General features: G+C 36.0%; 1 non-coding gene across 1 annotated transcript; it reads left to right on the forward strand.

Annotated features, from left to right (window-relative positions):
* Positions 1–10223: 10223 nt before the first annotated feature.
* LOC114215108 (U6 spliceosomal RNA) lies at positions 10224–10330 on the forward strand. Its single transcript, XR_003610535.1, has one exon. It is a non-coding gene; the product is annotated as a U6 spliceosomal RNA (small nuclear RNA).
* The last annotated feature ends 7071 nt before the right edge of the window (positions 10331–17401 follow it).

The raw sequence follows: 17401 nt of genomic DNA on the forward strand, positions 1-17401 counted from the left end.
TGCTCTCTGCAGCTAGGAGAGGTGGGTGCTTGCTCCCTCCTCCCCCAAAGAACCTCTGACACTTCCCTGCCCCTCTTGCAGGGTGAACGAAAGCTGGGGAGCCCCAGACTTTAAACCTTCATTATAGTTGCCCAAATCTTTTCTTCTGGGGGCCAAGGTCCCCCTCCGCAGTCAGGCCTTGACCCCTAGCTTGCATCCATTGCCGAGGAGAAGGAGGTCTGGTTTGTCCTGCCTGGGGAAGGGGTAGGATCAGAGCCACTCTGGAGTTGAGCCCACCCCTGGACCAGAACTGTGTTTCTAAGGTTTTAAAGTGACTAAAGCTTTGAAAGCCAAAAAAGAAAAAAGAAAAAAAAAAAAGGTGAAGGAGCCAGCTCCCCCATGGTAGGGTGAGCTGAGCCTGAAACAGAATAATGCCCTGCAGCTGCTCTTCAAGTAAAAGGCTCCAGAATGCGGTCTCCTAGGACAAATTTTAGAAACTTCACAGCTACTGGGGGGGAACAAATGGCCCCGAGGACATGCAGTTGGGATGGTGCTAGGGTTGCTGCGGCTTTGGACCTTGGCGGACCTCAAGTTGTGGCCCCACAGTTCTGCGCCAGGAAGCCCCCGTCCTCTCCCAGCGCTCTCTGGGCTCCAGGTGGCTTACGGCTTTGCACTCCACGCATGCGCAGTTCACCTCCTGGTCGGACCTGAGGCGCTGCTTTCTAGGGCACAAGCTTTGGGCCACAGACCTTCCAGGCTTCCTTGCTGGGCCTCTGGGGCGAGGAGCTGCTGCATAGTGAGTCTGATTGTGTGTGTGTGGGGGGGGGGTTGGGGGTTGGTGTCAGGAGGATTGGTGTTTGCGTGATAGGTGGCAGGAGCCAGACTCCTCGCAAAGGAACGCAGAAGGAGGGGACTTGGCACCAGGGGGCAAACAGGCGTTTTTCATCCCAGGACTCACCTCCAGATCCTGTAGAACTCCCAGTATTCCCGAGCTTTCTCTGGGAAGAGTGTTCTTGCTGTAGGGACTTGGGCCTGATTTTGCCATTTGTGAGCTGCCTCCGAGGCTCAGCGCTTTGCTGGTCCATCCTCCTTGCCCCACACTGCTGCCCACACAGCGCACCCTGCAGGCTCCAACTGTGCCATGTTTGCCTTGCTGGGGAACCTCACACTCCACCCATGGCACCAGGCCCCGGCTTTTGGCCCGGAAGAGTAATTCAAACTAGAGAAAATGGCATTCATTACTAAAAAACAAAAAAAACAAAAACAAAAACAAAAAAAAACATGTCTGGAAACAAATGAGTTAGAATTAAAAAGCCTTTTAGATTTTCATAGGTCAAAGGTTCATTCTGACTCTTAATTAAAAGGCAGATGGAAGATTGAAAGAAAACAGGAAGGTCAGTCAAGAAGGAAAAGGAAACGGACTACTAGAGGGAGAAAAAAGGTTCCTTCTGCTTTGATCTATAACCTGTGGTCTAGATCCAATTTTACGGTACGGCATGGGGTAGGGAAGAATTATTGCATTTTCCTTCATCAAGTCATAGATGTACTATGGCAAAAAGTAGTTTTGTCATCTAGCCGTGACTGTGTTTTCCAAACAAATTTACCAGTTTAGAAATACTGGAACTTTCTGCCGTTGTATTGACTAATTAAGCAGCAACTCCCAGAGACATACTTTCAAACTTTTGAAGAGAAATTGCTCTGGTAAATTGTTGTGTATCATCATGTCCTAGGAAACTCCAGGAAACAAGAGTGGAAGCCACATAGCAGCATATAGGATATAATAACTCAGGACACATATGCAGCAAATCATTTTCACCAAATTAACCAAGTAAATTGACCTTTACTCCTTTACTGGGGGGTGGGAGCAGAGGGAGTAGATAATGCATTAGAACCAATACCACATAGCTATTATGTGGAATGGGTCTTGAGTCATTTCATTTTTCTGTTAAATAAAATAGTGACCACAGGGTGCTGGGAGACTTGGGGCTGTCTAGGCTACAGGTATTTACATTACATATGCCTCCTGTTAGAATAAAAATACCTTATCATTTTATCTCCCACCATTCCTTTAACATCTGTTTGGTGTGAGTCACTTCCTATTGCCCATGTGAAAATTCAAGCAAGTATGTGACTTTGATGGTTATAAAAATGTGTCATTCAGATCTCTTACTGTGGCCAACAGCTTAATTTTCTGATAGTTGCCAGCTGTAGTCCTTTTGAATCCACCAGCTGAATTCCATAGGCTTCTCATAGCCCGTGGCTGCACACAACAGGGATCTTACCTTATGCAAGATATAGGACTCCCCTAATGGGCAATTTTGACTCAAAGATTTTCCATCTGCCTGGAAAAAAACTTCCTTAGAGATGTTCTGCAGGCTGAGAGACTTCACCCTGGCTCCTTCAGGGAGACAGGCCTTACTTTCAAGTCTGAAGCCTCTCCCAGCCTTCTCTGGCTCCAATTCCTCTTCTTCATAGAAATTTGCCCAAATATATGTATATAATCTTGGTGTCTACTCCCTTGAGTACCTAAATAAACAATATCTTTCCTAAAAATTACAAACATCTCAGTTAAGAAATTGAAATTTCAAGTACAAATTATTAGTGCAAACTCAGAACCTATTTTAATGGCAAACCTCTCAACTAGCTCAAGCCTGTTGTCAATAGAAGCCTTACTTGGAATGAAGGCTAAGGCTCCGTTCTCTCTTTCTCCCCATGGTGCTTCTCCTCTTCCTTCTCCTGTTCTCTAATGTATTTTTTATAGATTTTATTTATTTATTTATTTATTTATTTGAGACAGAAAGAGTGAGCACGTGGGGGAGGGGTGCTGAACCGCAAGCAGACGCTTAACCAACTGAGCCACCCAGGCGCCCCCTGTTCTCTCATCTTATTAGCTGGTTTCTATCAAGGGACATGGAAAAGAAATGTAAGAGAATAGGAAAGGAGCAGGAAAAGATTTTCCACAGGAAGCTAGATCTCATTCCCTGGGCCTGACAGATACTTAACGCTGACTGTGTTAAGGAGTCTTTCCTCTGGACATGCAAAGTTTCCCTTTAGGCTCCTTTGTCTACTATTTCTTTGACCTAGGCAGATGCGGTTTATCCCAGTCTTTAGAAATCGGCCGTCATCCCAGTTCCTTTCTGCTGGAATTTCTCCATCCTTTGATAGACATACACTGTCATAATGTGATTTATAATAAGAAATATATATTTGGTCTTTGTTCCCAGTTCTGGCACAGAGCTCCTAAAACCATTGGAATTTCCTAAGTGGTAAGAGCAATAAAGTTGTCTCAATATTCATAACCTCATTCAACTACATCTGAGTTTATGTTAATGAGTTATGTTAATACTAAGGGGGAACGCTAAGATTGAGGGGGACCAACCATGTGATTAGAGTGTTGGAACTTTCAGGCAGTCCCAGGAGGGTAGAGGGGCTGGAGTTCGATTCAGTTGCCAATTGTCAATGATTGATTAATCATGTCTATGTAAGAAACCCAAATGATGGGGTTTAGATCATTGGGTTGGTGAACACATGGAGATACAGGGGGAATGGTGCTCCCAGAGAGCAAGGAAGCTCTATGCCCCTTATCTAGGGAAATCATTTCAGCCATCCCTCTGAGTTTGAGGTAAAGAGGCAGCAGACTCTAGTCTCTGTAGAGCTCACATATTGGAAGAGCTCTTATCAAAGAGTTCTTATCAATAAAACTTTCTCCCCAGTTGGCCTGTTTTCTATCTGCATCAAACTTAGGGGTCTAATAGTTGTGGAAAGAGTTCTTAAATAGTTTCTTTGAAAATTTCCAAAGGGTGATTTTTTTTTCCCCCTCACCTTCAAATTTAACATTGATCATAGTTCTTTGTATACACATACAGTAAATGCACAATTATATTTCTTGCAAATGATTAAAACTCACCTGGAGATAAGAGGATGAGCAGCAGGTTAGAGACATGGTATTTGGAGTTTCTTACTTCTGTCATGTTCACAGAAAATTGCTAAAATTACTTAGCAATATTTTTGTGGGTAACTAAGCTTTAGAAATAAATGCATGGTGACAGGTAAATACCTGAGTCAAAAAGTTTTTTAGGTGTAATTGGATTATTCCTGTTGTGATGAATATTTTACCCATGCTAGTTAATCATAATTAAAATTACATTTAATAATTTGGGAGTTTCACAAGCAGAGTATTTTGGGGTTATTTGTATCCCAGTAGGTATTTGGATAATAATTAAGAAAAAAGACAAAATGAGAGGAAAATAAAATTAAGTTGATTTAAAGGAAAGGATAAGTAAGATGGTGATAATGATTGTAGATTATTAATAATAACATGGGAATTCCTGTACCTCAAGGAGTAATCCTTTTGCAGTTCTGAATAAAAGTTTTGGATAAAACTGCTGAGTAAATTTTTAAGATTTTTAATTCTCTCTTTTTGTGTGATGCTATTATTTAAGACTTGTAAATCTTATGATATATGGGCATATTATTAGCCTGAGGAATTCCAAAGTACAAAACCCTAATCACTTCTCTAATCAATTGTTTTATATTGAGGAAAAAATTGAAATGCAATATTTTCCAAGTTACATTTATATGTAAAAGTTGTACTCTGAACACATGTGGGAACCTTCAAATTACTGCGTGAAAATCCTATGTAGTTTAAGGTTACATTTTCTAGGAGTACTTGTGCAGAATGCATATACATTTGGCACAGTGAACTCAGCACAAGATTGGTCTTTGAAAATATTTCATTTTTTTCTTATTGCACTTGAGAGACTGGACAAATATTTTTCCAGTGTGTAGCTCCATCATGCTACTTAACCTGGTCTTTTCATTATTTGAAGTTAATATTTCTCATTGTCCAACTGGAGCAGGTTATTGACTTGACTTAGTAACATTTACTCTCAGTCTATAAGGCTTCTCTCCAAAACATGCATCTTTTACATTAATTAATTATGCATATTCTTACTGAACATTTTTTATGTTCTTGCTCTGGGTAAACAAGGGCCAATATAGCAACTCTTTTCTTAATGGAGTTTTTATCTAATCAGTAAAAGAAATTGTCCAATGCATCACTAATTATAAAAAAGTAGGATAATTATTACACTGGGAATAGGCCCCAACCCTAAGAGGAGTACATGAGAGGAGTGAGGATTCCCTCCTATTGTTATATGTGAACAATATATATCAGAAAGCGTATATGGTAGTAAGTACTTACCAATCTGAGAACAATTTCCCCTCAGATGTATTACCTGTAAGTAACAGTCAGATTTCGTTTCATAGATAATGTATGTTGATTTGTGAGCTGATTTAGGGATTTATGTCCTTAAGTAAACTAAAAAATTATTTGATCTATAGTTTACCTTCAGTAGAACGAAAACAATGTGATATGGTGTCCATAGGACCCATTAGTAGAAGGTAAGTCAAATTGAATAATTGAATAAAATAAATATATATATGCTTATCTTAAATGCTAGCAAGTAAAATATAAAAAAGCTTAAGGGGAGAAGGGTGGCTGGGGAAATGCAATTTAAACAAACACATAAAGAGGCAGTATAGTGTGTAAGTGCTTAGGCTCTGGAGACATTCTAAACCTTCAAATCCTATCCCTGTAACTTAACTAGCTTTTTGACTTTAGAGAAATATTTTATATTCCAGTCTTTTTGGTCCTTTTTCTGTGCAATGAAGATGATAATAGGTTGAACCACATGAAATTGTTATGGTTGGCTATTTTTTACAGCTTTGAGGTATAAGTGATTTACAATAAACTATACACATTTAAAGTGTACAATTTGATGATTTTTCCTAACTACGTATATATGTAAGAAACCATTGCCCTAATCAAGATATACACTGAATAGTCATTTCAAAAAGTTTTCTTGTGCCTCTTTAAAATCTGTGTCTCCTTACCTCCCATCTCCCAGAAGCACTGATTTGCTCTGTCTTTATGGATTAGTTTGCCTTTTCAGGATTTTTTCTTTTAATGAATGGAATCATTGTAATATATACCCTTTTAGTTTCACTTCATTCAGTATAATTATTTTGACATTCATTCATGTTTTTGCATGTATCAAGAATAATTGCTGACTAGTATTTCATTGTATGGATAGTCCATAATTGGTTTATTCATTCAAGTGTTGGTGGACATTTGGATTGTCTTCTGTTTTAGGTGATTATATATAGTTGTTAAAAACCTTTGCATACAGGGCACCTGGGTGGCTCAGTCGGTTAAGTGACTGCCTTCGGCTCAGGTTATGATCCCAGGGTCCTGGGATCGAGTCCCACATCGGGCTCGCTGCTCAGCAAGAAGCCTGCTTCTCCCTCTCCCTCTGCCTACCACTCCCCCTGCTCGTGCTCTCTATCTCTCTGACAAATAAATAAATAAAATCTTTAAAAAAACAAACAAAAAAAAAACCTTTGCATACAGAAAACAGAGAAAAACAAATAGTTGTTTCTTTGAAATGACCAATAAAATTAGGAAAGAGAGAAGACATAAATCTCTAATGTCAGGAATGACACAGGTGACATTACTCCAAATCCTACACACATAATAAGAATAATAGGAGAATATTATTAAAACCAGCCTACTAAGAAATTGGTTAATTAAAATACAGTGGAAAAATTCCTTGAAAGACAAAAATTACCAAAGCTCACTCAAGAAAAAAATGAGATATATGAGTAGCTATATATCTCTTGAAGAAATTGCTTTCACAACAACAAAAACAAAACTTTCCATAAAAAGGACTTTACCCCTAGATGGTTTCATAAATGGTTATACCAAGTAATTGTTAAGTAATAACAATACTACATAAATACTTCTAGAAAAGTGAGGAAAGAATACTGTGCAATGTATTTTATGAGACTAGTATTACTCTGAAACCCTAACTAAATGAAGACATTATAAGACAGAAGACTGTGTAGGAACAAAATCTCCTACAGACCTAACACAAAAGTTCTTAACAGAAAGCGTATCAAATCCAGTAATATATTTAAAGATTAATACATCACCACAAGTGGGGATTATCCTGGTAATACAATAATTAGCTCAATATTAAAAATCAGTGTAATTCACTGTAGCCACAGACTAAAGAAGAAAAACATTATAATTGCCTTGGTAGGAAGATCAAAAGCATTTGGCAAAACTTAACCTCCTTTCAGGATAAAAACTCTCAACCTGATAAAGGATATCTGTGTAAAATCCATAGCTAGCATCAAACTCAGTGGTAAAAGACTGCATGTCTTCCCCTTGACATTGAGAATGAGGCATGGATATCGACTCTGACAATTTCTATTCAACATTTTACTGAAGGTCTTAGACAATGTGATGTGTTTGTTAAAAAAAAAAAAAAGGAAATAAAAGGAATACATATTGGAAAGGAAGGTTTAAAAATTTTTATTTTGGGCAACCTGATTTTCTAAATACTACATCTACAAAAAGTTTTAGACTCCCAAAAGAGCATTTGACAGTTTTAGACTCCCAAAAGAGCAATTCTCTTGTTTTATCTTAATAATAATACAATGTAATTCAAAGATTATGGTGATTAATTGACATGTTTGAATATGTTAATATATATATGGCATTTATCATTGTGTCTCAGAAGAAGTTATCTGCAACCCTTAGCTAATGCTTTTTGTAATGCATAAAATTGTTTATTAGCAGCAAAACTTGGAAACAGCAATACAAGGCAATTTAAAATTGAAAAAAAGAAATAATGAGTAGGGACATAAATATTGGAAACATTATAGCAAGTAGTGTTAGGTTAAAAAATAAATGACCCCTGAGAGATGAGTAAAAACTTTGGCTCTGAGTGTCCTAGCAGTTGATACTAAAAAGTAAACACCCAGTATATCACGTTTGTTAATATCCATACCATTTAAAAACATTTTTTAAAACCAATAAAGATGTTAATGAGAAGCACACCATTTTTGTTACTATGACCAAATAGAATATGTCTGGGCTCTCTTATTAAGGACACAATGCAACTTAGTGACCACAACCCGAGCATTTTTTAATTACAAATAAAATGACAACATTTTAAATATATGAAGTTTATGTGGTTTTTTCGTTTTACAAAGTGAATCTCAGTAAGCTATTTCTACATTGAGTGATAATGTATCTTGAGCAATAACGAGTAATAATGACGTCAACAATTATATTTCAGATAGTGCTACATACTAGGCATTGTTATATACGTTACATATTTTAATTTATTTACTATGTATGATCATATCAAGGTAATTATTATTGCCTATAGTTTAAAGATAAACTGATGCACAGAGAGGTCGAGTGGTTTGGTTAAGGTCACACAGTTTGCAAATAGCAAAGAGAATTCAGAGGATAGGTTGTTTAGTTCCAAAGGCCACTGTCTTTACTGCCCAACCTTTCCTTTTTTGTGATCTTATGGGTACCATATAGTACAATAGTTTTTTTCATCGTTGATGCGATTGCATGTCTCTAATATTCTCAGGTAGACTTGTTTACCTGTTCTGATCATTCAGGATGGAAAACCTGCTTCTCTGAATTTTCTACCCTAAGTCCATGTAGGTAAAATTGATGAATCTGATGATTCAAGTCTGAGATAGTGTAATGTTAAGCACACAGGACCTTGAGCTAGACTTTTCTAAATATGTGTTCTTATTCAACTACTTACTAACTCAGTAACATTAGATGAAACACACAACCTCTCAAAACTATTTTCTTCATTTGTAATTTTTTTTTAAAGATTTTATTAGAGAGAGAGTGAGAGAGAGCATGAGCAGGTGGAGAGGCAGATGGAGAGGGAGAGGCAGACTTCCCGCTGAGCAGGGAGCCCGATGCAGGGCTCGATCCCAGGACCCTGGGATCATGACCTGAGGCAGATGCTTAACCAACTGACCCATACAGGCACTCCTCTTCATTTGTAATTTTTGAAATAATAATAATAACTATCACAGATTTACATGAATCAAGAGACAAGATAATTAGTGTTAGTTGAGATGGGTAGAGGGATGGGATTCCTGCCTAACTTTGCTGGAGATAAATAAATAGAAAAAAACATAAAAATAATTTCTGTTCTCTTTCTTATATTATTTCCCTTGGAATTAAGTAGCTTTTTTTGCATCTTTGTTTAGGGTGAGAATTAAATTACCTTAAAATACTAATACTTTGTTTTGCAGTTTTCTCCTTTACCACATGATTCCTAAAATATATGCAATAGAGCATTTTTATGTGAGAATATCCATTTTATCAATGCATTGTAATTCCTGTGTGTTGGAAACAATAGAAAAACATAGCAATTACAAATAGCACTTAATATGCTTTACTGTATTTTACCTGTTATAAGACAGTCACCTTAACTAGAACAATTGTTGTTACAAATAAATGCCATGAGATATAACATACAGAATTTAGAACTGTGTATGGAACCTAACTGTTATGCAAGGAATAGTTTGTGGTAGTAACAATGGTAGAACAGCAATATTGACAGTTGTTTCATTGGACTGCAGGAGGCATTAAAGATAAGAACAATGTGACTTACCCTGGAGTCTACAGAATCTAGTAGCTCCTTAAAAATGCTGGTTAAATGAGTGGATGAAGAAATACTTAAACACATAAAAAATGGTAAACTACCATTCTTCCATACCCCCTGCTGTGGAACATGCCAATTTGAAGAAAAGTAGAAATATGGTCAGGTATAGTTTTCACCTAATCTTCAAGAACATGATCATTTTTGTGTCAAAAAACTGGAAGCAGTACAGATGACAGCGTCCATGTCCATATATTCTGAGAGGTTAGGGAAAATACAAACTAACTCAATATCATCTTGTTAAAAGACTCAGAACTGGGAAAAGCTAGGAAAAGTTTAAAAAGTTATAAGAGAAATAGATTCTGATTCATCCTGTTTGTGATATAGGGACTCAAAAAAAGGAAAAGAAAAGAGCATCATTTTGTTAAAGTAAAGATTCCTAAAAAAATAAATAAAGATTCCTATCTATTCTGGTTATTAATTTTATTTTAGAAATGGTCCTTAATATTTTCTTTATGAAACAAGTGTTGCATGACTATTACTTAACTAAAGTTATCATTGACATGTGACTAATTCAGAATATGTAGTGACTGCATCTGTATTTTCTCAGAATCTATATAGTAAAAAATGTACTACTTTTTTCCCTTTGGGGTGGTGAATAAATTATTCGAAGAATAAAAAGTATTTTAGTAATATGATTTTCAAGTGTTGTGTATACTAAAACATTCTAATAAGTTATAAAAAGCAGTTTGAGTGCTCGCTTTGGCAGCACATATACTAAAATTGGAATGATACAGAGAAGATTAGCATGGCCCCTGCGCAAGGATGACATGCAAATTCGTGAAGCGTTCCATATTTTTATGATCCAGCAATTACACTACTGGGTATTTACCCCAAAGATACAAATGTAGGGATCCGAAGGGGTACGTGCACTCAATGTTTATAGCAGCAATGTCCACAATAGCCAAACTGTGGAAAGAGCCAAAATGTCCATCGACAGATGAATGGATAAAGAAGATGTGGTATATATACACAATGGAATATTATGCAGCTATCAAAAGGAATGAGATCTTGCCATTTGCAACGACGTGGATGGAACTGGAGGGTGTTATGCTGAGCAAAATAAGTCACTCAGAGAAAGACATGTAGCATATGACCTCACTGATATGAGGAATTCTTAATCTCAGGAAACAAACTGAGGGTTGCTGGAGTGGTGGGGGGTGGGAGGGATGGGGTAGCTGGTGATAGACATTGGGGAGGGTATGTGCTATGGTGAGCGCTGTGAATTGTGCAAGACTGTTGAATCACAGATCTGTACTTCTGAAACAAATAATGCAATATATGTTAAGAAAAAAAAAAAGATAGGAGGGGAAGAAGGAAGGGGAATAAGTCGGAGGGGGAGACGAACCATTAGATACGATGGACTCTGAAAAACAAACTGAGGGTTCTAGAGGGGAGGGGGGTGGGGGGATGGGTTAGCCTGGTGATGGGTATTAAAGAGGGCACATTCTACGTGAAGCACTTTGTGTTATGCACAAACAATGAATCATGGAACACTACATCAAAAACTAATGATGTATGGTGATTAACATAAAAAATTAAAAAAAAATCAACCTTGTTATCTTACAAAAAAAAAAACAGTTTGAAATACTTCTTCTGAGGTAAAACTGAGGATTACCCTGATTTAAAAAGTACTTTATCAGGGCACGTGGGTGGTGCAGTTGGTTAAGCATCGACTCTTGGTTTCCGGTTCAGGTCCTGATCTCAGGGTTGTGGATCTCTGCCTCCTGCAGAGTCTGCTTGGGACTTTCACTCCCTCTCCCTCTCCCTCTCTGCCTCACATGCTTTCTCTTTCCAAAATAAATAAATAAAGCTTAAAAAAAGTACTTTATCTACTCTTGTTTTTATATTACCAATGACAATAATTAAACATTTGATAAAATGTAAACTGAAATCTCTTCAGTGATTTCTTTTGTTATAGTGATAACCAGATAATCTTGGAAAATTCTTGTAAGGGCAGTAAAATCTGGAAGGCCATTGTCAATGACTGAAAATTCACAGAGGTAGTAATGTGTTATATTGCTGAGATAATCATAATGGGCACCTAGTGTTCATCTTTGGAGAAAACCTCTTTAAGGGTCAAAACATGGTCAGGTAATGGACTTTTGTATAAGGACAAATCAATGAATAACTTTTAATATTTACAGATGGATACAAAATGATGGTTAAATAGAAATCACAAATTCTATAATAACAATCTCTCTACTAGTTTTTAATAGGGACATTGAAAGAGGCCACAATAGACCCACTGAAGAGTCTAACAATTTTAAGTGCTTATTCTGTAAATCACAGGAAGTATTTTCTTTGCTGGAAACTTAGGTAAAAAGAAAGGTAGTATCATAAAGATCGTACAGTTTTAGAAAGTTAATGTGTAGAATCATTCAAAATAAGGCACTTGGGAAGGCAGATTCAAGGACATGGAGACATATTCTTAAAAAATAGTGTGTGCCTACATGACCTAAATATGCTTTTAAAAAATATATAATTAAAAAATAGGTAAAAAACAGGGGTGTTTGGCTGGCTCAGTCAGTGGAGCATGTGACTTCTTGAACTTGGGGTTGTATGTTCAAGTTCCACATTGGGTGTAGAGATTACTTAAAAATAAAAATCTTTAAAAGGGGATGCCTGGGTGGCTTAGTTGGTTAAGCATCTGCCTTTGGCTCAGGTCATGATCTGGGTCCTGGGACTGAGCACTATGTAGGGCTCCCTCCTCAGCGGGGAGTCTGCTGCTTCCTCTCCTTCTCCCCCATCAGGCTGTCTCTCAATTGCTGTCTCTCACTCTCTATCTCAAATAAATAGTCTTTTAAAAAATCTTTAAAAAATAGGTAAACAACAACAATAAAACTATTGATTTCCATTGCATGATAGGAATTGTATTATATTTAAATAGGCATCATTTTATCTAATCCTCATGAATTTCATTCATTCATTATTGTTTTTAAATGAGTACCTATTTAAATGTTTGATGAACTAAAAGAAGCTGGGACTTTGGAAAAAGAAGAAAAGTAGCATGTGAAAGATATCAGAGAAGTAAATGATTGAAAGGATTTTCACATTTACCCTAAGTGCCTCAGGAAGTCTTTGGAGTATTTTAAGGAGTCATGTGATCTGACTTATGTTTTGACAGGATTACATTGGCTGTTGTCCTGAGCATTGAGACCTTCTAATTCATTAATCCAGATTAAGAATGATGTTAGCTTGGAATAGGCAAATAGCAGTAGATATGGTGAGAAGGGACTGGATGTTTTATTTTTCTAAAACAGAGGCAAAAGGATGTACTGAAACAGCCCATGTAAGCTGTAAGAGAAGACTGGATTTGAGTATGTTGCTAAAGTTTTTACCATGTAGGGTTTTGTTAACTGAGAAGGGGAAACTTCTTGAAAAAACAGGTTGAAAAGATGGAGAAGAACAATAGTTTAGTTCAGGGCATGTTGAGTTTCTGTCAAGGAGGAAATTGAATAAGTTTGGACTATATAGTAGGGAATTGGATAGCTTGATCTGCTCAGCACTCAGAGGGAAGTTCTGACTATAGGTATACATTTGAAATGTGCAAAAATATACATAGAAATAGCACACACATAAAGGCATGTGAATGAGCTCATCAAATAGGTGGTTATAAAGGTAAAAGAGAAGTTAAGAGGCAGAGCTCTGGGGAATTAAAATGTTAAGGAAATAAAGAGAATCTATCAAAGGAGACAGAGTCATTGCCATAGGTGGATAATCAGGGGAGAAATTAAATGGTCTGATAGCCGTGCGAAGAACATGTTTCAAAGAGAAGAGAGTGATCAACTATTGATAGTTAAATGGAATGCTAAATTGTGTGCCCACCTTTATCCAAAAGTGTTAGATTACAATCATGTTCTCAGGTAATCAGAGATCTCCTCAGGAGTCAAAGGCAATATACAGTCTTTGGATAATGGTACCAATAATGAGAGTCAACCATTCGCTAGAAAAAGTATATGATACATATGCTTGAAGGCACCAGATACCTAATAAGAGAGTAGAAAAATAAATATAGGCCAGATCTGGACAGGATGGAAGTCCAATTGAGATGAGATTAGCAATTCATGCCCCTTTGCCCTGTTTCTTAAGTCATAGTTTTTGAGGAGAGTAAGTAGACTAAGAAGCTGAGTTAAAGTTTTAACTTAGTTGTTGGGCTAAGGTAGAAGAAATTTCATGTCAAGAACACAAGAGGGTACCCTGGTGAACCCATTTGCTTGAATCTCAATTCCTGGAATTTGGTTAAGTGATTGCATACTAAATGTGCCCCTGTACAGGGTGAAAGCAAAGATAAAGTTCCTAAGAGATTAATATGATGTATTGTACCTAAAGTTACTGCTACAATTTTCATGGATATTTGGTGCTCCATAAAAAAATAACCACCCAGAAGGGGAGAAAGAACAACATGAACAAAAGCAAAGAAAATTACAGAAAATAAAAGTAAAGACCTTCTAGATAATGAGTCATCAGACTCTCATATAAAGTAACTATATTTAGTATTTTAGAAATATAAAAAAAGTTAAACGTGGTAGAAAACTCAGAACCTCACATGTATAATAACCAAACTTGAAAACTTGATGGATTTAATGACCTATTTCCTTTTTTTTTAAAGATTTTATTTATTTATTTGAGAGAAAGAATGAGAGAGAGAGAGCGCGCATGAGAGGGGGGAGGGGCAGAGGGAGAAGCAGACTCCCTGCCGAGCAGGGAGCTCAATGCGGGACTCGATCCCGGGACTCCAGGATCATGACCTGAGCCGAAGGCAGTCGCTTAACCAACTGAGCCACCCAGGCGCCCTAATGACCTATTTCCTACAACCAAAGAGGTAATGAACAGGAAGAGCGAGAAAGAAAGAAGGAGGAAGTACTCACATGGGACAGACTATATCTAGAGACTATAGAAGAGAAGCAAATTCAATGAAAAGAAAGCAGAACAAGGTAAGAGAATAAATAGAAATTTATGAGGAAGAAAATATAATAAGAATAAAAATCAAATTCTATGAATTTTGGAGGGAAGTTCTAGTAAAACTGATAAATCTCTGGCAAATTGTATCAAGAAAATAAGAGAAGAGCTAACTAATATCAGAAATGGAAAAAACATCATTAAATATAAGAAGATATAAATTATGGATTAAATGGATAAATCTGAAGAAATTACAGTTTATATAATCTTACATATAAAGAACTAAAAATCTGGATAGTTCTATAAACAAAGGAATATATAATATATATTTTTCAATCCCACTAAGTAAGATTTAGGTCCAGAAGACTTCATTAAAGAATTCTGCTAAGCATGAACAGAAAAATCAAGGCCAATCCTACATATACATATACATATATGTATATTTCTACATATACTTCTACATATACTTTTTTAAGGGAAAATGAAACCAGCCTAATTTTAACAATAAAAGACAAGTATATTAAGAAAGAGAAACCCAGGCTAATGAATACAGAATTAAAAATTATAAATAAAATATTAACAAACCAAATTAAAGACTATCTGAAAAGGATTACACATTGCAATCAGATTGGTTTTGTTCTAGGAATGCAATATTGTTTTCACCCTGAGATACCAATCAATGTAATTCACCAGATTAGCAGAATGAGAAAATCTACACAATTATTGCAATAAAGGTAGGAAAAAGTTAAAATACAAACTCAATTTTTGTTAAAATTTCTCAGCAAATTAAAAATAGAAGAAAATTACATTAAGGTATTAAATTTTAGGTAACAAAAACTACATTAAAAATCATAGTAGATGGTGAAATGTTGAAAGTTTTCTTCTTGTGATCAGAAACAAAGCAGGAGGCTCACAGTCACTTTTACTTTTGTACTGGAGGTACTAGCCAGCACAATAAGGAAGAAAAGTTAACAAAAATATAAATACTAGAAATGAAGAAGTAAAATTTCATCCTAACCAAAATTTGTTATTTTTATCTAGAATATCTAAATGAATATAGGATTAAATAAAAGACTTTATAAGCTTGGTAGATGCAGGTCCAAAACATGAAAATAAACTGACCAGAAACAAAAAGCCAATGTATGAACAATTATTAAAATTACTCAACAAATATTTAGGAATAGATTGCATACAAATTATTAATAGCTCTACAAAGCAAAATATAAAATACTGTTGACAGCAAACCCAAATAAATGGAGGAATGTATATATTGAAAAATTTATTTAAAGGATTTACCCAGTTGTGAGGTCTGGTAATAGAAAATCTGTAGAGAGGATGGGAGGGTAGAAACTCATGCAGGAGTTTCTGTTACAGCCTTTCAGCAGAATTTCTTCTTCACTGGGAAAGCTCAGTTTTTGCTTTTAAGCCCTTTTGACTGATTGGATGAGGCCCACCAACATCATTAAGGGTTGTCTGCTTTATTTAAAGTCAAGTGATTGTAAATGTTGACCACATCTGCAAGATACCTTCACATACCTAGTAGGGTGAAATTTATGGGACTATAACATAACCAAATTGACACTTAAAAGTAACCATCACAGTAGAGCAGTTCATAAATTAGCTGTTATCTTTCCCATTTACCTATGAGAAAACAGAGAATCATTGATTTTATATAAAATCCCCAGTTTCACTAAACTTACTTGTGGCTGAGCTAAGACTTTCATTCAGGTCTACTGGGCTCTCAAATTCAAAATTTTAACCAGTATAGTATAAAACCAAGAACACAAAAATATTTTTAAAACTGTGTTTAGAACAAAGCACTATTTCTCTGGTTTCCGTTTGCCTCTCTTTTCCCACATGTGTGAGAGGTTGAGTAACAGAGTCGGATACAGTCAGAATTCCACTGTGGTGAACTAACTCTTCTGGTCATAGAGCAGGTAGAGGAAGTGATTCTGGACAAGAATGTAAAGGTGGTCCTGTCCACATTCCATATCCAACAATCCTGTATTTCCTCTGGTAATTGAGAGCACTGGTTTAGTGCTATTAACATTTTTTTTCTTTAGAGTATGAAATGCAAATATTTGATCTGAATTTTCTTTGGTGAATGCTTAATGTTTAGTGCCAATTGCATTTTAAGCTGCTAAATGTCAGGTCATTTGGAGACATAATGAGATGACAAAAAAGGTATTTTACTTTGTTGATAAAAAAAGGTTGAAGAGCACATTTTTCATACTCTTTTTCACAAAATAACTTCTCACTCATTTCAGCTTTTCCAATAAAATTGCATTATCGTATTGTAAGTAGTAAGGTCAATTAGTACATGCATCTGCAAAGTGTTCTATTCTTAGCATCAAAGGAGGTACTTATAAAAGGTTGTGCTTGTCAACTTCATTCATATTCAGGTTGTCTAAATTATAAACATTCTGTCTTAAAAGCTTTTATATTCTCTGAACTGCTCAATTACATTACTTCTCTATCAAACTATCAAATTTATATTATTTCAAACATATTTTTTTTCTCAATCCATCTTTGGCAATCCTTCTCAAACATGACTTAAAAAAAACACAAAAACATTTTTTCTATTTTAAGTTCTATAAACGGCCAAGTGTGTAGCTTAAGCTTTGTATTATTTGAAAGAGTGCTTACATTTCTGACAGTATTATGAAACATCGAGTTTGAGCAATGATCTGTGATATGGGTAAATTCTTATTGTTATGCAGTTAATAACATTTCTTTGTATTCTTCTATAAATATACTATTAAGTAAATGTTTTTTTTTCCATGTTATTTACCATGAGACAAATATTACATAGAGGACTTTGAGGATTAGGGAACACATGCATAGGGAAAAAGTCAAATTTCATCCAGGAGCATCCTTTCCTCTTGATCTACCTTCAACCTTAGAAAACAGAAATGTTAAAAGTAAAAGGATAGGAAAAGATAATCCATACATTGTAAAAATAAGAAAGC

The sequence above is a fragment of the Eumetopias jubatus genome, unplaced genomic scaffold (genome assembly GCF_037043125.1).
Source record: "Eumetopias jubatus isolate StellerSeaLion01/CBP00866 unplaced genomic scaffold, mEumJub1_p1.0 scaffold_8, whole genome shotgun sequence".
Classification (NCBI taxonomy): Eukaryota; Metazoa; Chordata; class Mammalia; order Carnivora; family Otariidae; genus Eumetopias; species Eumetopias jubatus.